Here is a 23,922-nt window from a genome sequence, read left to right as displayed (position 1 = left end):
TTGATTAGAAGAGAGTTGAGGGAGATGGTTTGGTCTGAGACATTTCTTCCAATGAGGATACATTCAGTTTTATTCATGTTTAGGCATAATTTTAACTTGTTGAGCATGTTACTAATTGTGGTTAGGTGTTTGGCAGCAGTGCGGAGAGCGTCTTCTATTGAGTTGGTGATAGGGATGATGAACTGAATGTCATCAGCGTACAGAAAGAAAGTTATTCCAAGACTGGAGATGAGGTGGCAGAGAGGGATTAGGTAGATGTTAAAGAGGGTGGCCGAAAGGGCAGAACCTTGTGGTACACCGGTGTCTAGAGGGAGGGGTTTTGATGAGATGTTATTCATAGTGACCTTGAAGGATCTGTTATTTAGGAAGGAGGTGAACCATTTGAGGGTGGTGCCGGAGAGGCCGATGTGTGTGAGGCTAGATAGAAGGATTTTGTGATCAACGGTATTGAATGCCGCGGAGAGGTCTAGGAGTATTAGGAGGTGGTTAATCTTGATGTCAGCACTTCTTAGAATTTCATTGGATAGGTTGGCGAGAAGTGTTTCCGTGCTGTGATTTTTTCTAAATCCGTGTTTATTCGCGTGTAGTATGTTGTTTGATTCAAGGTGTTCGTTTAGTTGGGATAAAGCAACTTTTTCTGTCAATTTGGCTAGTAGGGGTAGATTGGAGATGGGGCGGTAGTTATTCGGGTCTGACGGATCTAGGTTCTTCTTTTTTAGAATGGGAGTGATGATTGCTGATTTTAGTTCAGTTGGGAGTTCGCCTTCTTCTAATGATTTGTTCATGATGGCGGCTAAGATGGGGGCGATGATATGTGCCATATCTTTGAGGTTCCATGTTGGGATAGTGTCAAGTTCATGACGCGCAGGATTTATTTTATTTAGCATTTTTTCAGCTTCAGTGTTGGAGACAGGGTTGAAATGTCACCACTGGGGTATATTCTTAGATTCTAACCAGTCATCAGTGGTAGTAGATTTGTTGAGAGAGCTTATTAGTCTGTTGATTTTGTCATTGAAGAACGTGGCAAGGTCTTGAGTTAAGTTGGTATCATTGTGTGAGTGGGTGGTAGTGTTTTTGTCCTCTGTGAGGTTTTTTATGATGTTTATGATGTTGAATAAGGCATTTGAATTATTAGGAGAGTTTTTAATCTTTTGGCTGTAGTAGTTTCTTTTCGTGTTTGAAATCGTGCTTTTATAGATGGCAAGGTGAGTGCGGTATCTTTGTTGGTTAGTTGGGGACATCAATTTTCTCCATTCTTTTTCCAGTTTTCTGAGGTTTGTTTTCATTGATTTTAGGTTGGAGTCAAACCACGGGTTATTTTTGTCGTTTTTTTAGTTTTCGCTGTCTAGTTTTCACTGGGTTTATATTGTTGGCTGTTAGTTTGGTTAGATGGTGCCAAGATTGAGTTGCTCTCTTGATGCTGGAGAGGTCGAGGTTAGAGAATTGTTTTCCTAGTTCTTTTTGTAGTTTGTCTGGATGAAAATGTGGTCTGAATTTGAAAGAAGTAGGGATGTTTGAATTAGTTGAGATACTGGGTTGTAGTTGAGTTTTACAGTGGATGAGGAAGTGATCAGACCAGGGGACTGGGTTGGCTGAGGTGTGGGTATTTGAGAAGTGGTGGCTGGTGAAAATTAGGTCAAGGGTATGTCCAGCTTTATGAGTGTGGGTGTTCACTTGTTGAGTCATGTTGAAACTAGATAGCATGTCCAGAAGGGTTTGGCAGCTATGAGTTTTTTTATTGATGTCTGTGTGGAGGTTGAAGTCGCCCAGTATTATGGTAGGTTTTTTTGTGCTGATGTTTGAAGATAGGTATTCCAGAAGGGGGGATGGGTCATCTTCTAGAAGGTTTGGAGGGCAGTAGACTAGGCATATTTGAAGGTGTTCTGAGTCAAAGAGGGCAATTTCGTATTTCTTTGGTAGGTTGTTGGAGATTGGTTTGATTGCGAGCTCTTTTTTTATTATTAGTAAGAGGCCGCCTCCTCTTCGGGCTTTACGAGGAATGGAGAACAGGTCGTAGTTGTTGTTAAGTAGTTGGTTTACGAGAACTTGGTCGGTGGTTTTGAACCAGGTTTCTGTAATAGCTATGAAGTCTGGATTCTTGTCTTGGATTAGGTCATTTATTAGGATATATTTTTTGGTTAGGGATTGAGCGTTTATTAAGAAGAAGGTCAAATAGGTTAGGTTTCTGAGGTTGTTCTTTAGGGGGATGTTAATGAGATGGTTGGATTTTCGTAGCATATGGTTCATGTTTGAGTTGCTTGGTGGTTTGTTAGGATTCCTGTTATGAATGATTGTTGTCGCTGATTGTGGGTGTTTGAATTGAGATCTTGAATGAGAGACGAGGTTTTGGTCTTCAGTGGATTGATGAATATTTGGAGGGGTGGCTGGATAGAGATGGTAAGAGGCGTCATGAAGGGGCCTGGAGAGTAAGAAGGTGGAAGCGGAGTCATTTTGGGTGGGATACATTGGGAGTGTGAAGAGAAGGGGAGCACAAATGGGCAAGCTCCTATTGCGCGCGCCACCAAGCACGTGATGTTTATGTACGAGCTGTGATTTAAATTGCCCTTCTAGGCGCGACAATTCCGATGTCATCGGTGGTGCTCTTGTATCTGGGCAGACCTAGACCGGGACCGGTAAGTGAAATGCTGATAAGTCCTCGTGTCCGGCGAAGGGCTGTCGGAGGTATGGCGAGTCTGAAAGCCCTACCCCGATGGGTCACGGAACCGGATGTGCAGCTCTAGATGGAGGATGCCTGTGGTTGAGTGAGGTCCGAGTGCAGCTAGTTGGAGGATGCCTGTGGTTGAGTGAGGTCCGAGGTCCGAATGCAGCTAGCTGGAGGAAGCCTGTGGTTGAGTGAGGTCCGAGTGCAGCTAGTTGGAGGATGCCTGTGGTTGAGTGAGGTCCGAGTGCAGCTAGTTAAAGGATGCCTGTGGTTGAGTGAGGTCCGAGTGCAGCTAGTTGGAGGATGCCTGTGGTTGAGTGAGGTCAGAGTGCAGCTAGCTGGAGGATGCCTGTGGTTGAGTGAGGTCTGAGTGCAGCTAGTTGGAGGATGCCTGTGGTTGAGTGAGATCCGAGTGCAGCTAGTTGGAGGATGCCTGTGGTTGAGTGAGGTCCGAGTGCAGCTAGTTGGAGGATGCCTGTGGTTGAGTGAGATCCGAGTGCAGCTAGTTGGAGGATGCCTGTGGTTGAGTGAGGTCCGAGGTCCGAATGCAGCTAGCTGGAGGATGCCTGTGGTTGAGTGAGGTCCGAGTGCAACTAGTTGGAGGATGCCTGTGGTTGAGTGAGGTCCGAGTGCAACTAGTTGGAGGACGCCTGTGGTTGAGTGAGGTCCGAGTGCAGCTAGTTGGAGGATGCCTGTGGTTGAGTGAGATCCGAGTGCAGCTAGTTGGAGGATGCCTGTGGTTGAGTGAGATCCGAGTGCAGTTAGCTGGAGGATGCCTGTGGTTGAGTGAGGTCCGAGTGCAGCTAGTTGGAGGATGCCTGTGGTTGAGTGAGGTCCGAGTGCAGCTAGTTGGAGGATGCCTGTGGTTGAGTGAGATCCGAGTGCAGCTAGTTGGAGGATGCCTGTGGTTGAGTGAGGTCCGAGTGCAGCTAGCTGGAGGATGCCTGTGGTTGAGTGAGGTCCGAGGTCCGAATGCAGCTAGCTGGAGGATGCCTGTGGTTGAGTGAGGTTCGAGGTCCGAATGCAGCTAGCTGGAGGAAGCCTGTGGTAGAGTGAGGTCCGGGTGCAGTTAGCTGGAGGATGCCTGTGGTTGAGTGGGGTCCGAGGTCCGAGTGCAGCTAGCTGGAGGATGCCTGTGGTTGAGTGAGGTCCGAGTGCAGTTAGCTGGAGGATGCCTGTGGTTGAGTGAGGTCCGAGGTCCGAGTGCAGCTAGTTGGAGGATGCCTGTGGTTGAGTGAGGTCCGAGTGCAGCTAGCTGGAGGATGCCTGTGGTTGAGTGAGGTCCGAGTGCAGTTAGCAGGAGGATGCCTGTGGTTGAATGAGGTCCGAGGTCCGAGTGCAGCTAGCAGGAGGATGCCTGTGGTTGAGTGAGTTCTGAAATTCAGTTCGGGGTGATATTACTGTGGAAGTAGAGTTCTAATCAATTTTTTATGTAGCTTAGGTATTTTAAGTATTTTTAAGGGTTATTTTTTTTTTTTCTTTATAACTTATTCTTAATCTCAGTGGCTGCACGAAGGGGCGCACAAAGGGGCCAGCCGCTTTGTTGCGCTCCTTCGGCGCACGACGCCTGGAGGTTGTAAAATTTAAATCTCCCTCTCCGCTCCTGATTGGTGTTTCCCTGGTTGGTGGGAGGGTCCCTGCTCTGAGGGAAGGACGGCACGGCAGGCTGGAGGCACGATCGGTGGCTGGGCTCACCGGGGGCAGGGGAGACAAGAGGCCTTACCCCGACGGGTCTGGGCGCCGATCGCGCAGGCCCTACCTCCCTCTAGGCACAGCAGCTGCAGCGGCAGCAGCGGCAACGGAGGTCCGGAGCAATTAAACGCGGAGCCTGCAGGTTGTAAAATTTAAATCTCCCTCTCCGCTCCTGATTGGTGGTTCCCTGGTTGATGGGAGGGTCCCTGCTCCGAGGGAAGGACGGCACGGCAGGCTGGAGGCACGATCGGTGGCTGGGCTCGCCGGGGGCAGGGGAGACAAGAGGCCTTACCCCGACGGGTCTGGGCGTATCTGTCAGGTCAAGATGAGTTAATTCCATGGAGAGTTGCTCTCTGAGTAGGTCTGGTGAGCAGGGTTTCCTGAATTGGATGATGGTTTTTGGGAAGGTTTGAGGTGGGTGCTTTTTTATCTCTAACCCTGTAGATATGATTCGGTGGTCCGACCAGGGGACTGGGGAGCAAGTGGGCTTGGAGTGGATGGCGATGTTGTCATTAATGAAGATAAGGTCCAGGGTATGTCCCGCTTTATGCGTGGGGCCGTTAACAATTTGTGTGAAACCCATGTAACTGAGCGAGTTGAGGAAAGTTTCACAGTTGAGTGGTAGTGGGGAGGCGTCAACGTGAAGGTTAAAGTCTCCCAGGATTATTGCAGGTTTGTCTGCATTGATATGTTTAGCTATGAACTCGATCGTGGGCGAAGGGTCTGATTCTAGGGTTCCTGGATGGGCGTAGATAAGGCCTATTTGAAGATGCTCGGACTTGAAGAAGGAGAATTCCAGCTTTGTAGTTGTATTTGTCTGTTGTAGGGTTAGACCTAATCCTTTTCTTATGGCTAGGAGGAGCCCTCCTCCTCTTTTTTTGGGTCTGGGGACTGAGATGAGGTTGTATAATTGCATGGGAAGCTGATTCATGTTTAAAAGTTCACCTCAGAGGTAAAATAGTTTATAAGAACAACTCTGATTCTACTTTTAAATAATATTCTTTATTGTAAATCATATGCTATTCATACACAAAACAGATCAATACTCAGGAAGCAAAAAGTACACAGGAAGCAAATATAGCAAATATATACTTACATAATAAAGAGCTCAGCGCTGGGCTCTGCAACAGATACAAAATCCTTGCCAGCCCTACTACATACCAGCTTTGCTTATATAAGTTAAAAATACAAAGTCAGCTAATTATCTGATTTCTGCTTGCATGCTTCACACCACTAAATTGTTACGCTGTCTGCCTACAGGCAGCTGTTATTTGTCTCCCCTTATCTTTCTCCCCCCTGCATTCTTTCCCACAGACTATTTGCGTACCCTCTGCGATATCTCCTGCCCCATCCTGTGGCTTAATTTGTTGAGTCTCTGGTGTCCGTGAATTCCTGCAAAAACAGTTTTATAGCTTTCTTCTTTGGCATCTGGCCTTCAAGGTCCCAGGTTTGTGTTCTGGGGCCTGCTGGTATATTTCCATACCAGCAGTATGTTCGGCAATGGTGGAAAGGGCTGGGGATTGAACCCGAGTGGTATAATCAACATTCATTAGTACTGTATCAGTGGGTTTAAACCAAGTTTCCGTGATTGCACAGATGTCTGGGTTGACTTCAACCAGATAGTCATTAAGGATGTGGGTTTTTTTGGAGAGCGATTGTGCGTTAAATAGAGTAAGTGTAAAGAGTGAGAGACCAAGAAAATGAGTGATGGGGGAGGCCATTATAGTAATTAGCCTTTGTTGTTGTATAGTGGGAGGAGACACAGGTATCATATGAGTTCTGAATTTGTTCTTGATTATGAGGATTGCAAACGAGTGCATCTTTATGAAGCTGCTAAAGAATGACAAGGAAAAGGAGTAGAGGTGCTGATGTAAGGTGGCCAGCTCCTGCCTGTGGGAAGTTGGCAGAGGAAGTAAGATGACAGGAAATGAGTCCCGGGAAGGTTGCAAGTCGAGCAGAGACTAAGTATGAAACTCGCTTTGCTTCGGTGCTGCTTCGGCATTTAGAATTGTGTTGAGGCTTTAAGTCTTCGGTGGTTGCGGTTAGGTGCAATCTCCGGTGCGAATGAGGAGAGCGGCCGCCGGATAAGTGGACAGTGCAGGGGCCCTCAGATGTGTAGGCGAGATAGGGTGAGACTTACCCAGATATGCTCGCACAAAGGCTTCGCGGCCCTGACTCCTAGCTCTCTCCAAATTCTTGGTCTTCTCTGAAGGTATGGTGTATTTTTGGCTGCTGGCAGGGGAGAGTAGAAAGATTGTAGTTGGTCCGAGGTGTTCAGGGTGGATTGAAGATGAATGCCTGAGAGATTAGAGACTACAGTGCTAAAGGGGATGGGTAGCACTACGGTGCTGCACGAAGAGATGCACAAAGGGACCTGCCCCTTTGACGCGCACCTTCGGCGCGCAACGCTCGGCGCGCGGCACCTAGCTGCTATGAGGATTTAAATGCCAGCCGGGGCTGTCTCCCGATTGGCTGGAGGCGTCGGCTCGCTCAATTAGTTGCGGTGCGAAGAGGAGGAGGAGGCCGAGATTGGAGGGGGCTGCCTCGTGGTCGGTGCTGGGGCGGCCGAGGGTAAGAGAGAAGGAATTTATGGCCTTACCCCGGCGGGTCTCCGGCACCGAATGCGCAGGCCTTGCCTTTCCCTCTGATTGCCGGGATGAAGAGGAGGCAGCGCCTAGCTGCTATGAGGATTTAAATGCCAGCTGGGGCTGTCCCCTGATTGGCTGGAGGCATCGGCTCGCTCAATTGGCTGCGGTGTGAAGAGGAGGAGGAGGCCCGGATTGGAGGGGCTGCCTCATGGTCAGTGCTGGGGCAGCCGAGGGTAAGAGAGAAGGAATTTATGGCCTTGAACCATGCCCCCAGGCTTTACGATTTACGACTTGAACCATGCCTCCTGGCTTTCAAAAAAAACCTAAAAACTTGGCTTTTCATTAGAGATGTGAATCGGAACCAGAATCTGATCGGTTCCAGTTCCGATCCAAATCTTAAAATTTCTATCGCCCAGCCCGATTGGATTTTTGATTATCGGCTGCGCCCGATCCAATAATCAAAAAACCCTCCCCCGCCCTCCCGAACCCCCCAAAAAGGTTTTAAAATTAGCTGGTGGTCCAGTGGGGGCGCAGGGAGCGATCTCCTGCTCTCGGGCCATCGGCTGCGTTAATAAAAATGGTGCCGATGGCCCTTTGCCCTTACCATGTGACAGGGTATCCGTGCCATTGGCCAGCCCCTATCACATGGTAGGAGCACTGGATGGGGGGTCGGGAGGGTGGGGGAGGCTAAGGGGGTCAGTTTAAAGGGTCGGGTGTGTTTTTTTTTTTATTGGGCCATCGGCGCCTTTTTTATTAGTGGCAGCCAAAAAAGGCGCCGATGGCCCGAGAGCAGGAGATCGCGCCGGGACCCCCCCACTGGACCACCATGTAATTTAAAACATTTGGGGGGGGTTTGGGAGGATGGGGGTGGGTAAGGGATTTGTTTTAAAGGGTCGGGGAGGGTTTAGGGCTTGTTTTGGTGTGCCAGTTTTCCCCCCTCTCTCCTCCCCGATTTACGATTTTCACAATAAATCGGGGGGAATTTCTATTGTATCGCGACTCTCTAACGATTTTTGAACGATTTAAAAAATATCTGACGATTTTTTTAAATCGTCAAAAAATGATTCACATCCCTACTTTTCATTCAAGCTTTCCCGGACACCTAACCTTGGCCTAGGTTTATTTTCAGTCCGGTGGCCCGGGGTTTAATATCAGTCCTGTCCGGCCCGCATTGTTCTCATCACTTATCATCGTCCTTGGTTTAACAAAGTCTTATAGCTCCTCATGTACATTCACCCATTGTAATTGTACATACTCTAATCCAAGTTTCATTACCTTTACCAGGAGATGATACACGCTTCTTTTTGATTGTATATACTCTCCCATCAAGTTTCCTGCCCCGGTCCCCGGAACGTATCATATCATAGACTTTGCAGTCAAATTCATATCATAAGTTAAGTATCATATCTTAAGCATCATATCATAGACTGTTTCAGTTTAAGTTCCTTGTACCAGTTTTTTGCAGTCACTTGTTTTATGTGCTAGCTGTATCAGTTCTTGTATTTACTTGTTTCATGTACTGCCTTTGAGCGAAGTTGCAGTTTTTTGTAAACCGGAGTTATCTGTATCCCATATAGGAATCTCGGTATATAAAAGTTAAAAATAAATACATAAATAAATAAAATACAAAGGGATATATTTATAAAAAAACTCAAAAATCATGAAATAATTGGGCCCAATATTCAAAGATATCTGTCTAAGGGCCTGATTCATCAAGGTATTACTGGTATATCCAGTAAGTTAGCTGGATATAACTTAATCTGGCCAATTTAGAATGGATATTCAGCAACACGGCTTTGCCACTGAATATACCTGGGTAAGTTTTATTTAGCCGGCTAAATTATATCTGGCTAATTTTAGACCTGCTATCGAACAGGTCTAACCTACTTGGTTAACTTAACCAGATAAGTCTGAATATTGGCAATTATCCAGTTAAAGTAATTGGAGAAGTAGCCCTGTCCTGATCTGTCTATTGCCTGCCACCAAGATAACCAGCTATCTATTTAGTCAGATAAATACTTATCCAGCTAAGTGTTGTTGGCAGCAAGATAAATTAGTACATAGGTTACAGTCAAGGAAATAAAGCCACAAATTACCAAGATGAGGACTATCCAATGTAACTGCTGTGGAGCCTTTATTCTGAGGGAAAGCATCTGGAAACTTAGAGCTTGCCCAATTTGTGCACAACTCTCGTCCTTGAAAATGGAGCTGACTGTGATTAAAGATCAATTAGCTTCAATTAAAAGAATTACACCCACATTGCATTACTCAGAAATAATTCCCCAATACCACAAACAAACCAGGAGTCAAGAAAAGGAGATCCATTAGGCTCAGGTAGGACCCACAGTCACCCATTCTTGACAGAAGAGCAGCCAACAGGTATACCGCCCCACTCAAACAGGTCATCAGGAAATTCTTTAAAAACCAGGAATACAGTTGGCTCTGGTAGAATTAGACCTGTGATGAGGAGACACACAATGTACCAAATGCAAAAAGAACAACAAGCCTTCTCTAAAATAAAAACTGAAGAAGTTCTTGAGAAAAGCATTGCAGTATTACCAGAAAAGAGAGAGAAAACACAATGCATGCAGTATTTAAAGATCCATAAGCAAAAAAAAATCTAATTGAGATGGAAAACTCTGTCAACAGTGGCACTACCACAAAAGAAATAGTGAAGTGAATAACAAATCTCAACAATATCTCACAAGGAGTCCAGAAAATGCAATAACCGTAAAGAGAGTACCTGGAAGGCTATGACCACAAATGCTCATAGTTTGGGAAATAAAATCCCAGATCTGCAGGCCCTAATGGCTGAGGCAGAATTGGACATTGTTGCTATCACAGAAACATGGTTCACAGAATCTCATGAATGGGATACAACAATACCAGGCTACAACTTGTTAAGGAAGGACAGAGAGGATAGAAAAGGGGGAGGTGTGGCTCTTTATGTCAGAAACAACATCCAAGCAACTGAGCTACAAGGAAGTTGGGGTATTGAAGAAGCTCTATGGGTCGACCTAAAAAACGATGACGGAGCATCCATTTATATTGGAGTGGTTTACAGGCCTCCAAACCAAAAGGAAGAGCTGGACAGAGATCTGGTTAAAGACATCCATAAGATAGGTAAGAAGGGAGAAGTGGTGATCGTGGGTGACTTTAATATGCCAGATGTAGACTGGAAAATCCCATCTGCAGAAACTAAAAATAGTAGAGCGATAGTGGATGCCATGCAAGTATCTTTGTTCAAAACAAATGGTGTTGGAACCCACGAGAGAAGGAGCTATACTCGACTTAGTGCTCACTAATGCAGATAATGTCTCAGATGTCCAGGTGGGCGCCCACCTCAGCAGCAGTGATCATCAAACGGTATGGTTTAATATCACTAAAATAATAGGGAAAAGAACCACAAAGACCCGAGTTTTACAGTTCAAAAACACAGACTTTGAGGAAATGGGGAACTACCTGGAGGAAGAACTTAAAGGATGGGAGAACGAGAGAGATGTGGATCAGCAGTGGACCAATCTAAAAGGAGCAATCACCAAGGCAACTGCTCTATATGTTAGAAATGTAAAGAAAAGCAAAAGAAAACTGAAACCTATCTGGTTCTCAATGGAGGTGGCTGACAAAATTAAAGCTAAAAGAACAGCATTCAAGAAATATAAAGGATCCCAAAGGGAGGAGCACAAAGAAGAATATTTGTATCAACTGAGGGAGACAAAGAAATTAATCAAGTTGGCAAGAGTCAAGCGGAAGAGAGGATTGCCAAGGAGATAAAAAATGGTGACAAAACATTTTTCAGATACATCAGCGAAAAGAGAAAGGTCCAAAGTGGTATAGTGAAATTGAAAGGTGGTAATGATCAATGTGTAGAGAGAGACGAAGAAATGGCAGAAATATTAAACGAATACTTCAGCTCTGTGTTCACTAAAGAAGACCCTGGAGAAGGACCATCTCTAAACAACAAGAAACTGGAGGGAAGGGGAATAGATGAAAATCCTTTTACAGTAGAAAATGTGTGGGAAGAACTAAAGAACCTGAAAGTGGACAAAGCCATGGGGCCTGATGGGATTCATCCAAGGATATTGAGGGAGCTCAGAGATGTTGTGGCGGGTCCGCTGTGTGACCTGTTCAATAGATCCCTAGAAACGGGAGTGGTGCCGAGTGATTGGAGAAGAGCGGTGGTGGTCCCGCTTCACAAGAGTGGGAACAGGGAAGAGGCAGGCAACTACAGACCGGTTAGCCTCACTTCGGTGGTGGGAAAAGTAATGGAGTCCACTGCTGAAAGAGAGAATAGTCAACTATCTACAGTCTGGAGAATTGATGGACCAGAGGCAGCATGGATTCACCAGGGAAGATCCTGTCAGACAAATTTGATTGACTTTTTTTGACTGGGTAACCAAGGAATTGGATCAAGGAAGAGCACTAGATGTCATCTACTTGGATTTCAGCAAAGCTTTTGATACGGTTTCCGCACAGGAGACTGGTGAATAAAACGAGAAGCTTGGGAGTGAGTGCCGATGTGGTGACCTGGATTGCAAATTGGTTGACGGACAGAAAACAATGTGTGATGGTAAATGGAGCCTTCTCTGAAGAGAGAGCGGTTTTAAGTGGTGTGCCGCAAGGATCGGTGTTGGGACCAGTCCTGTTCAATATCTTTGTGAGCGACATTGCAGACGGGATAGAAGGTAAGGTTTGTCTTTTTGCGGATGACACTAAGATCTGCAACAGAGTGGACACGCCGGAAGGAGTGGAGAGAATGAGACGGGAATCTAAGGAAACTGGAAGAGTGGTCGAAGATATGGCAGCTGAGATTCAATGCCAAGAAGTGCAAAGTCATGCATATGGGGAGTGGAAATCCGAATGAACTGTACTCGATGGGGGGGGAAAGGCTGATGTGCACGGAGCAGGAGAGGGACCTTGGGGTGATAGTGTCTAATGATGTGAAGACAGCGAAACAATGCGACAAGGCGATAGCAAAAGCCAGAAGAATGCTGGGCTGCATAGAGAGAGGAATATCAAGTAAGAAAGGGAAGTGATTATTCCCTTGTACAGGTCCTTGGTGAGGCCTCACCTGGAGTACTGTGTTCAGTTCTGGAGACCGTATCTACAAAAAGACAAAGACAAGATGGAAGCAGTACAGAGAAGGGCGACCAGGAAGGTGGAGGATCTTCATAGGATGACGTACGAGGAGAGATTGAAGAATCTAAATATGTACACCCTGGAGGAGAGGAGGAGCAGAGGTGATATGATACAGACTTTCAGATACTTGAAAGGTTTTAATGATCCAAAAACAACGACAAACCTCTTCCGTAGGAAAATAATCAGCAGAACCAGGGGTCACGATTTGAGGCTCCAGGGAGGAAGATTCAGAACCAATGTCAGGAAGTATTCTTCACGGAGAGGGTGGTGGATGCCTGGAATGCCCTTCCGGAGGAAGTGGTGAAGACCAGAACTGTGAAAGACTTCAAAGGGGCGTGGGATAAACACTGCGGATCCATAAAGTCAAGAGGCCACCAATGAAGAGTGGGTGACTCGTCAGAATGATGGCTATTGACACAATACCCTTATTAAATAAACATACACATGCTTACTGTGACTCCTACATCGCTCTAAGCTTCAACAGCAAGAGGTAATGGAAAAAAAGGATTTGCACTCATAAAGAGGGGAGTAGTTGGCTTGTTACGGCGGTTACTACCCCAAACCAAATATGCCTGATACTTCACTTTCAATGCATATACAGCATAGCTCTCTGCTTCAATGACAGGGGAGAAGAATAACTGATACTTCACACATCCAGCAGAGCTCTCTGCTACAACGGCAAAGGAGAAGAAAAAGGGTTCGCACTCAAAACGCGGGGAGTAGCTGGCTTGTTACGGCAGTTACTACCCCAAACCAAATGTGCCTGATACTTCACTTTCCATGCATATCCAGCATGGTTCTCTGCTGCATCGGCATGGGAGAAAGACTGATACATCACGCATTTCCAGCATAGCTCTCTGCTTCAACGGCAGGGGGAAAAAAAAAAAAAAACAAAAACAAAAAACTGATGCTTCACGCATATCCTGCATAGCTTCAACGACAGGGGTGAAGAAAAAAAAAGGATTCGCAATCACAAAGCGAGGAGTAGCTGGCTTGTTACGGCGGTTACTAGGGATGTGCAGAGCAAAATTTTATGTTCATATTTTTTATGTCCGAAAGGGGGTCCCACTTGCGGCCAAGATGGACATAAAAAAAATCCAATGAGTTGGGTATATGTACATATGTGCAAAAAAAAAATTTAAACCCCCTCACCCTCCTTAATCCCCCCCCCCAGACTTACCACAACTCCCTGGTGATCGAGCGAGGACTGAGGACGTCATTGCTGCAATCCTTGGCGAGAAGCATGTGACGTCGGTGGCACGTCGAGTGACGCGGCGTCACGTGATTCCCGGCGAGTTCGCGCCGGACGGCTCGTTCGGCCCAAAAAGAACTTTTGGCCAGCTTGGGGGGGCCTCCTGACCGGCGCGAACTTGCCGGGAATCACGTGGCGCCGCGTCACTCAGACGCGGCGTCACGTGATTCCCGGCAAGTTCGCGCCGGACGGCTCGTTCGGCCCAAAAAGAACTTTTGGCCAGCTTGGGGGCGCCTCCTGACCCCCTCAAGCTGGCCAAAAGTTCTTTTTGGGCCGAACGAGCCGTCCGGCGCGAACTTGCCGGGAATCACGTGACGTCGCGTCTGAGTGACGCGGCGCCACGTGATTCCCGGCTCGTTTGCGCCGGACGGCTCGTTCGGCCCAAAAAGAACTTTTGGCCAGCTTGGGGGGGCCTCCTGACCCCCTCAAGCTGGCCAAAAGTTCTTTTTGGGCCGAACGAGCCGTCCAGCGCGAACGAGCCGGGAATCACGTGACGCCGGCGTCACTCGACGTGCCGCCGACGTCACATGCTTCTCGCCAAGGATTGCAGAAATGGCGTCCTCACTCCTCGCTCGATCACCAGGGAGTTGTGGTAAGTCTGGGGGGGGGATTAAGGAGGGTGAGGGGGTTTAAATTTTTATTTTGGCTCAACAATCGCGATTTCCCACATATCGAACATATCTATGTTCGATATGTGGGAAATCCGATCGTTTATGTCGAATCAATTTTTTAAGTAAAAAAAAAATATGAGTTGCGTTTTACTAATGCGGTCAATCCGAATGCACACCCCTAGCGGTTACTACCCCAACCAAATGTGCCTGATACTTCACTTTCAATGCATATCCAGCATGGCTCTCTGCTTCTACAGCAGGGGAGAAGAAAAAAAAAACCAACAAGAGCTGTACAACATAGTCTAGGTAAAACAAATAAGCATGGGTGTAGCTTGCTTATCGCGGCGGTTACTGCCCCTACTACCCCTAACTAATCAAGCTAGATATTTCACTTGCATGCAGCTCCATCACTGCTCTCTACATTAATGGTGGGGGTGGAAGGGGAATAGAACAAGGAGCTAAGAGTAACAGATAAGAATGAGAGAAAAAATGTGTGAGGCTTGCTGGGCAGACTGGATGGGCCATTCGGTCTTCTTCTGCCGTCATTTCTATGTTTCTATGTTTCTATGTTTCTATAAGTGGCAGTAGTTGTACATAGCTGGATATTCAGTGGCTGCAACTTAGCTGGATAAATCCCTATTTGTCTGGCTAATTAGTGCTAAATATTGGCCTCATCATGTATAAGCTTCATTAAAATAAAATGCTTTACATTTCTTCCTAAAAAATGTGATATCCTATTCCTCTTGTACTTCAACTGGAAGTGCTTGCCATAGTACTGGCTCAACACAGGAAAAAGCCTCAGCACATAAAACTTACAATTCCAAAAGACATAATGAGCATATAACAAGCAGCTGAGACCCAGAGAAATGTAATGCTCAGGTGGGAGCATAGAGTCTCAGAACAGCATTTAAATTACATGAGCTATCCCAATCTATAGTTTGTGAATAATTGTGAGTGACTTAAAATGTGCATGCCATTCAAACCAAGGTAGGCATTTTCATTCAACCAACTTTCATTCAGACTACTTTGAAACTTGGTTTCTGGGATTTCCCGACTCTTAGAACAAGGAATAAAAAATGGAATATCGCTGACATATATAAATTAAGTTAAGCTTAATAATTTAAAAACATTGCCTATGGGATGGAAATAAATATTAAATAAAACTGTAGACTCTATGAGGGATTCTGTACTGCATTTCTTTCCTTGCAGAACATGAGTTTCCCACCTGGACCTGCTGTAGTCTATCCTGCAGGAAAGACTTTAAACTAGACGAAAACCAATCCTCCCATCCCAATTTGTTGAAGACAGGAAATCCTTTTATTATGATTTATAATGTGAAATGCCAACAATGTCTGTCTAATTGCACCAAAATTGCAGATTCTCCTTTTTCCAACTTTGAGTGCAAAACATCTAATAAGGAAAAAAATACAAGTTTTGTGCTGTGGGCCTTATGGAAACCATATTTATTTATTTATTTATTTATAACTCTTTTATACCGAAGTTCAAGTGACAGAGTTACTTATCATTCCGGTTTACATTACAACAATTAGAAGATAATGACAACTGTGTCTTACAATGAACAAAGGAGATGAACAACTTGGAGAACATAACTGGGCAACGAACAATGTGTGTGCTTACAACAATTTGGAGAAGAGGTTAACAAGCTAAAAAAGGAGGGAAGTTAACTAATTTATTTATTTATTTATTTATTTATTTATTTAACACTTTTTATATACCGGCATTCGTAGGACACATCATGTCGGTTCACAATTAACTGAGAAAGGAAATTACAATGAACGAGGATAGAGAGAGTCAACGATATTACAATGAACGAGGAACAAGGATAGAGAGAGTCAACGAGCAGGGATACAACTTTGTAAAACGAACTGGATAATGATTATCCATGTTAAGTTTAGGTATGCATTCAGGATGTTAAGGATGCATGTGCACTTAAGAGCTTAACATATGAACTTATTTACAATATTAAATGCAGGGGCAGGGAGAAGGGGAAGGGGGGAGCGAGGAGGGGAAAGGAGAGGAGGGGGTAGGGGTATAAGAGAACGTTAAGGCAATGGCACTTTCAAGGAAAGGCTGTTTGGAGGAAGAGAGGGGAGGGGTAGGGGAGAGGCAGCGGGGTGCTGGAGAAGGGTGGGGGGAGGGAGCAGGGGGGGGGCTGGGATGGTAAGGGAGCTAGAATGGAAGGGAGAAGGGGGGAGCTGGGAAGGTAAGGGAGCAAGGGGAGTTAGGATGGTGAGGGGGAGGTTGAGGTTGAGGAGAGGGTGTGTAGGCTGAGCGGGAGCTGAGTAAGTTCGAGGCATGACAATGACTAGGATTGGGAGGAGTTGGGGTATGCCTGTTTAAAGAGCCATGTCTTGATTCCTTTTTTGAAATGGCTCAGGGACGGTTCTAAGCGGAGTTTAGCAGGAAGGGAGTTCCAGAGGGTAGGACCCGCAATGGAGAAGGCTCTGTCCCGGGTAGTGGAGGAAGGGGAAGAATTTACTGTAACTAAGTAACCATAAACTTTGGTCATGAATAGCGATTGTCTGTGACAATCGCTGAATATTGTTATTCATCTGATACTTGAAATTCATCTACAAAATCATTTAACTATTTGAGAATGCATTTCTCATTTGTTTTGTCCAAAGCTATCAAATTAGAGATGGGTCTGTAGTTAGAAAACTGATTAGATGGTAAAATACAATTTTTTTGTATGGGTCAAACTAACACTTTCTTCATTTGACTGGGTGAACTGTCTTCAGCAATGATTTATTTACAATCACTTTTATAAAATCATATGAATGATCCTTTAGTCCTTTTACTTTTATAAAAGGACAAGAATATAAAAGTAAACACCACAGTAAACACTTCAGCTATCACAGATTTAGTCTCACTTAGGGGGGTATTTTTCAAAGCGATCGTACGCGATCACTAAAAAGGGGTGGCATCAAGACCGGAACAGGAGAAGTCGGGGTAGCACTGGGGCAGATGCCATGAAGACAGCATGGACAGCAAAAAGGTAAGGAGCCTTTTCACTTCCAATTTCGCGCCCAATAATACCACATTTTACTATGGTGCTATTGGGTCAAAAAATGATGGTGCTATTGGGTCAAAAAATGGCTATCGCAGGCCCACCCCCTGTTTACCCCCCTGCCCCCCTGTACCGCACGATTCATGACGCCGCAGTGTCTTAGAAAATCTAGGCCTAAGTGAGTCATAACTGAAAGAGGTCCATTTCTCAACTACCCTAACACCTTTGAAAAAATTTACCTTGGGTTTTAAAACTGCACTCCCAAACTGTGACTGAGTCTGCAAAACTTTATTTTGAAAATAGTCGGTCAATGTGTCATTCCTAGGATACCAATCTACATGAGTAACAGGATTAGCCATTAAATGCTTTACTAATACAAAAAGCTCATGAGGCTGATTTAGTGCCTTCTCAATTCTGAATTTCACATAATATAATTTCCTCACTATGCAATTCTTCCTGTATGCCTTTAATTTACTTTTATACTGTTCCTCCAAGGTACAATCATAATTCTTTCTCCATTTTCATTCCATTCTTCTTAACTCTTTCTGCTCTTTAACAAGCTCCTTGGAAACTAAGCAATTTGCTTACATGGACATTTCACTCTTTTTTCTTTAAGCAAATTCAATGAATTATAGACCTTAGATAAAAGAAATTTCCAGAAATTGACTGCATCTGTAACAGATAAATTAATATCCCTTTCCCCATTAGTCATAGATTCTACCTTAGGACACCATTTTTCGCTAAACACAATCCAGTTCCACTATTCAAAGATATACAGTTTTCTAAGTTATCTGGATATAATTTATCCGACTAAGTCAGAAGGGTTATTCAGAGGCATGGATATGCTGCTGAATGTAACCAGATAAATTCTAGTTAGCTGGTTAATTATATTTGGCTTATCTTTAGACCTGTAGCAGGTCTAACTTATTTAGGCCTGGATTTATCAAAATGAAGTAAATATTGCATGTGATGGGAAGTGTTTTATGGTAAATGGAAGTTTATTGCAATTATACCTATGCAAAGAGCTAAGGGCCTCATTTTCTAAAGTACCACAGGCCTGCAGTAATAAGGGGTGGATCCTGTCCTAGCACACCTCTGCTGGCATCATGCCCAATAATTACACCTTAGAAGGTGTAGTTATTGGGCATGAAATAGCCCTTACCTTTTCGCTGTGCTCCTACCACGTGACAGGTAGGTCATGTGGCAGGAGGTCGCTCCGGGTCCCTCGTTGGACCCAACCGGAACTTTTGGCCAGCTTGGGGGGGCCTCCTGACCCCCACAAGACTTGCCAAAAGTCCAGCGGGGGTCCGGGAGCGACCTCCTTTCACGCCGTCCGTCCGATCCCAATACTCAAAATGGCGCCGATCACCATCATAGTGAGGGCAAAGGTGATCGGCGCCATTTTGAGTATTGGCGGGACGGCAATTTAGAGTCTCAAAATGGCGGCGATCAGCGCCATTTTGAGTATTGGGATCGGACGGATGGCGTAAAAGGAGGTCGCTCCTGGACCCCCGCTGGACTTTTGGCAAGTCTTGTGGGGGTCAGGAGGCCCCCCCAAGCTGGCCAAAAGTTCCGGTTGGGTCCAGCGAGGGTCCCGGAGCGACCTCCTGCCACATGACCTGTCACGTGGTAAGAGCACAAGATGGCGCCGGTGACCATGTGACAGGGGCTGACCAATGGCACCGGCAGCCCCTGTGACACAGGCTATCGGCGCTGTGAGGAAACCACAAATGAGTGCAGGGATGGCTTCCTGACTCCCCGCTGGACCACCAGGGAATTTTGGTAAGTCTTGGGGGGGTCAGGAGGGTGGGGGGTTTAAATGTTTATTTAGGAGGCCGAATACAACGGATATCTATTGAATACGTGGGGAGTCGCGATGCGTTTCGCCTCCCCACGTATTTTTCAGATTGCAAAAAATAAGTTGTGGATTACAAATATGTGGAAAACGGATGCACACCCCTAGTTGCTGTTACATGGTGCTTTTCTCTTGCCTTGCCCCTTCCTTGTCCATGTAATGTTTGTTGCCTCATCCATTCTTTGCTAATTGTTTCTTGTTCTCTGCCTTGCCTTCCTCTAGTGGTCTATCCTTGTTTGCTTTGTCCATTGTTCCTTGTTCCCTTGATCTGACTTTCTGGACTTTAACCTTGGCTTTGGTCTTGACCCTGCTCTGTTTGCTGCCTGCCCCAACCTCTGGCCTCTCTTACATTACCATTGTCTGCTGCCCACCTTGACCCCTGGTTTGTCTTCCATCTTTGCTGTCTGCCGCCTGCCCAGACTTACACGATTTTATAACTTCAAGTGGTCATCCAGAACATAGGGGTGTGCATACGGTCCCTACATATTGGTAATCCACAACGGATTTCTCTTTTAAATTGGCAGGTTTATTTATCTTGGTTATTCTTTTTTATCTCGTTTTTAATCTTTCTCTCGCCTTCTCTACATTCCAAGTTGCATTTTATCCCTGTTTTATTGTAACTGCTACTTTATTCTTCTATCACATGTTAATGTTTTATGTTTTTAAGTTTTTAAGTATTTATCCTTTTGTCACACCCTGTTATTTGTAAACCGGCATGATGCGAGTCCCATCGCGAATGCCGGTATATAAGAAATTCAAATAAATAAAATAAATAAATGTGGCCATATTTGTTGTATTGGTGGGGAAGCAAAACTTTTTGCGATTCCCCACGAATACACAAATCTTCGCCGAATTATTCGTCCGCCTAAAGAAACCAATTTAAACAAACCCCCACCCTCTTGACCCCCCCCCCCCCAAGACTTACCAAAACTCTCTGGTGGTCCAGCGGGGGATCTGGGAGCCATCCCCTGCACCTACACCCTCGGTGTTGGTTTTAAAATCGGGCCTTCTCCACAGCTGGTCCCACCCTATGGAACTCCATCCCCCCAGATCTTAGAATGGAACCCAGCATCTCAACCTTCAAGAAAAGACTCAAGACCTGGCTGTTCACACAGGCCTTTCCTAACTCCAACATTATTTAATTCCCAACAATTAACACTCATCGCCAGCAATATTATCAATGCCACCTCTTACAATGTTATTATATGTAATTATCTTATATTCATTTTCCTTCTTATTCCAAGTTCTATATTTCCTTGTTACATGTAACTGCTTTTTCTGCACTAATGTTCAAGTTGTTAAGTTTATTTATTATATTCTGCACTCCTGTTTCTTGTGAACCAGCATGATGGGACTATCGTCTTGAATGTTTGTATATAAAAAAACTTAAATAAATAAATAAATAAATAAATAAAATAAAAATGGCGCCGATAGCCTTTGACCTACTATGTCACAGGGGCTACCGGTGCCATTGGTCAGCCCCTGTTACATGGCCATTGGGGCCATCTTGTGCTCCTACCATGTGACAGGGGCTGACCAATGGCACCGGTAGCCCCTGTGACATGGTATGGGCAAAGGCTATCGGCGCCATTTTGATTACTGGCAGCCGATGGTCTGAGTGTAGGAGGTCACTCCCGGACCCCCGCTGGACCACCAGGGACTTTTGGCAAGTCTTAGGGGACCCTCTTGACCCCCACAAGACTTGCCAAAAGTCCAGCGGGGGTCCGGGAGTGACCTCCTGCACTCTGGCCATCGGATGCCAGTACCCGGGGTGTGGGAGGTCCGCCTGCCCCAGATCTCCCACATCCTGCCCCCCTCCCCCGCCCTTTTTTGCAAGCCCCGGGGCTTTACGCGCACCACCAGGCCTTTTTTTGCCCGTAACCTTTTTAAAATCCGGCCCTTAACTTTTTAATGTTTTTATTTTTTTAAACCAGTACCACTTAACTAGTTATCTTTTGAAGATATCCATTTAAATGGCAAGTTAATATAGGAAACAGTTAATATAGGAAACAAGTTTAGGAAACAGCTCTAAAGTTATCTGCCTAATGTATAAAGATCCAAATGAAAATCCACTAAATTAACTGGATTACACAGAATTATAGAAACATGATGGCAGAAAAAGACCATATGGCCTATCTAGTTTGCATATCTATCCAACTAATTTAATTTTATCTTGGTCTGGCCCCAGAATGCTTTTATTTCTCAGCCAGATTTAAGCCAAATAATGATTTATCCAACTAAAATCTAGCCAGATAAGGGCCCTAGTATTCAAAAATTTGCCCAGCATAGGCAACCAAAGTGAGTTCCCCATCAAATGCAAAAATGGATGACATTTTTTCTCCTCTGGGATTTGGTTGCATTTCTTTGAGAATGTTAGTCTCTCATATCTCTCTTGCTGGTAAAGATGGGAAACCCATTAAAGGGGGGCGCTGCAGAATATCCAGGCTTGGTCATCCAGATACTTCTTATTGATTTAATTGTTCCTGTATTACTGTGGACTTATTGTAGCATGTAAAAATTATGCAACATACAATAGCAAAGCATAACATAACTGTGACAGTGACCTGGCCATGAATTACTCTTGCCTCAAACAAGAATAAATATATTCCCATCCATGCACTTCTGTAAAATATATGTACCTATCTGGGTAAATAGATATTTATAGAAATGTCTGTAAAAAGAGTGAAGGCTATTAATAGAATCAGTATGGTGGCTCTACTGTGTGCTGTCATGAAAATTTTCTTTTTTTTTTTTTCAAATTATCTTGTAAATATCTCCCTTTATGACAGAAGCCATTAATCAAAACCCCAAATATTTCCAGTTTTCCTCCTCCAGAGACCAAAAAGAAGTTGGGTGAATTGAACCTGCTCTTACTATATCTGTTCTAGTTTAAATGCACTGTTGAGATCAATCCATTGTAATACACTTCAAGTCTTTTCTAAGCATCCCAGGAGATAAAAAAAAATGACAGTGTTCTACAAGATAGATAGGTTCCCCATTTTCTGATGCACTCAATTATTTTTATGGTTTCTTGAACTATCAAAATCTTACAAGCCTTCAGAAAAAGGCTAAAGTGGTCACAAATACACTCATCTGTTCAATCTAAGGGTGAAATACTGCTTCCAGCAATAAGCAGATGGTGATATATCTGAGTAAGATAGTATAGAACTAAAGAAGCATATAAATATTATTTTAATACTGTGTACTTGTATAGATATTAATTACAAGTACTTATTTGCTTTTTTCCTACAGAGTAAAGTTTGAGATTGTTTACTTTTTCTACAAAATGGAGTACGGAAATACTTTTTTCACACTCTAGAAAGCAGTGCCATAAATATATATGATATATTATGCTATAATGTTTCTACTTATGTCTGATTTCTACTTTGGTATAGTTGAAGTTGATGGTTTTGGGGTCCAAGGGGAAGGAATAGGACATCTATAACAGGATTACAAATTAAATTAAATGTAGTGCCTTCTTCTATTTTTGAAGTAGCCTTAGTTTCAAAAACTTGAAAATCTGATGTCATATTCTGAAACACCATTGTTTAAAATAAATAACAAAAATCCACAACGGGAGCAACACTGCACACAGTAAACAAATAATCCAAGGAAATGTGCAGAATAAATTAAATGTCCACGCAATCTCAATGGTCAACATTTATATTTACTTTATATGACAACTCCACTATGTTTTTATAAACAATCTTGAGTACGAGTGGGTCCCCTGACACGGACCCATGTTTCGCCATAGGCTGTGTCAGGAAGGACGAAGGAAAACTTTTAGCAATTCTGAGGAAACAAATACAAAAAATGCTGCGTGGGCTCAAATACAGATGGGAACAACCTATTTTAAACAAGAACATAACATTAAGGCATACCTGTGATGTTTTCAACATGGAGGATAACCAGGAGTGCAAAAGAGACATGTATCAGACATCCATTTAACATGAAAAATTTGGCACAAAATTCAACAGCTAATCAGGAAGAGTAAAGACTGGCGGACATGAAAGAGAACTAGTACAGAGGTTAAAAACAAAAGAGGAGGACCTGAAAAGGAACTGTGCAAAATTATGTGAAAAAAATGCCATTCAATTTCCTTGTTCAAACCATGAGGTGTTAGACTATTTAAATTAAAAATCCACCTTTGTTCCCTTCGAATTAAAATTTCTGAGAAATTCCCACCATGATGTGGAGGAGATATCACATCAGTTATAGAGAACTATAAATCCGAAATGTTATGTGATTGGTCAGTCCAATGTGGGACCAGAGGAGCATTTTCACGTGAGTTGTGAATGCTAGATCTGTGCTCAATTATTCTAGCTTTAATAGCTCTTGTAGTTTTACCCACATATATTTTTTGGCAAGGGCACAGAATGATGTAAATTACACCTCATGTTAAACAATTGGAACTAAAATGTAACAAATACATTTTATTGGATGTAGGGTGGGTAAAAGAAGTCAACGATAGCGATAGGGAACACACTGAGCAGTTTCCACAAAGACTGTGGCCACTATGAAAAGAAAGGGGAGGGGATGGTGGGGATAATTCCGAATGGACTAACAAATCTCACAAGTTTCTACCCCTATGAAAAGTGAACCGAAGAGAACATTTAAACACATTGGGGTAGATTTTCAAAGGGTTATGCGCGTAATATATGCGCGTAACCCCCGAAAACCTACCCCCCACGTGCCGAGCCTATTTTGCATAAGCTCGGTGGCGCGCCCAAGCCCCGGGACGCGTGTTTGTCTTGGGGCTTCGAAAAGGGGTGGGAAGGGGGCAGGGCCATGGGCAGGGCTGTGGGCCAGGGCGGGGCGGCAGTCTGGGGGCGGTCTGGGATTCTCTCTGGTTGTTTTGTAACAGCCTAAAAACTTCAGCTTTTAGAAAAGAGATTTTAGAATTTCCATATGCATAACCATGCTATCAGTTTTTTTTTTATTGTGCACACACTAAATCATTTTACATCAATTGTTAAGTGCTATTTTAACATGCACATTAAATTATTTGGCAAAGGCTTGAATCACTTTTTTTTAGCATGTTTAATTGTATAGGCCTCTTAGTACCTGATTAACAGAAAGGATAACTGTAAAACAA

This window comes from Rhinatrema bivittatum, chromosome 1 (assembly GCF_901001135.1).
Source record: "Rhinatrema bivittatum chromosome 1, aRhiBiv1.1, whole genome shotgun sequence".
Classification (NCBI taxonomy): domain Eukaryota; kingdom Metazoa; phylum Chordata; class Amphibia; order Gymnophiona; family Rhinatrematidae; genus Rhinatrema; species Rhinatrema bivittatum.
This window is presented reverse-complemented; position numbering follows the sequence as displayed.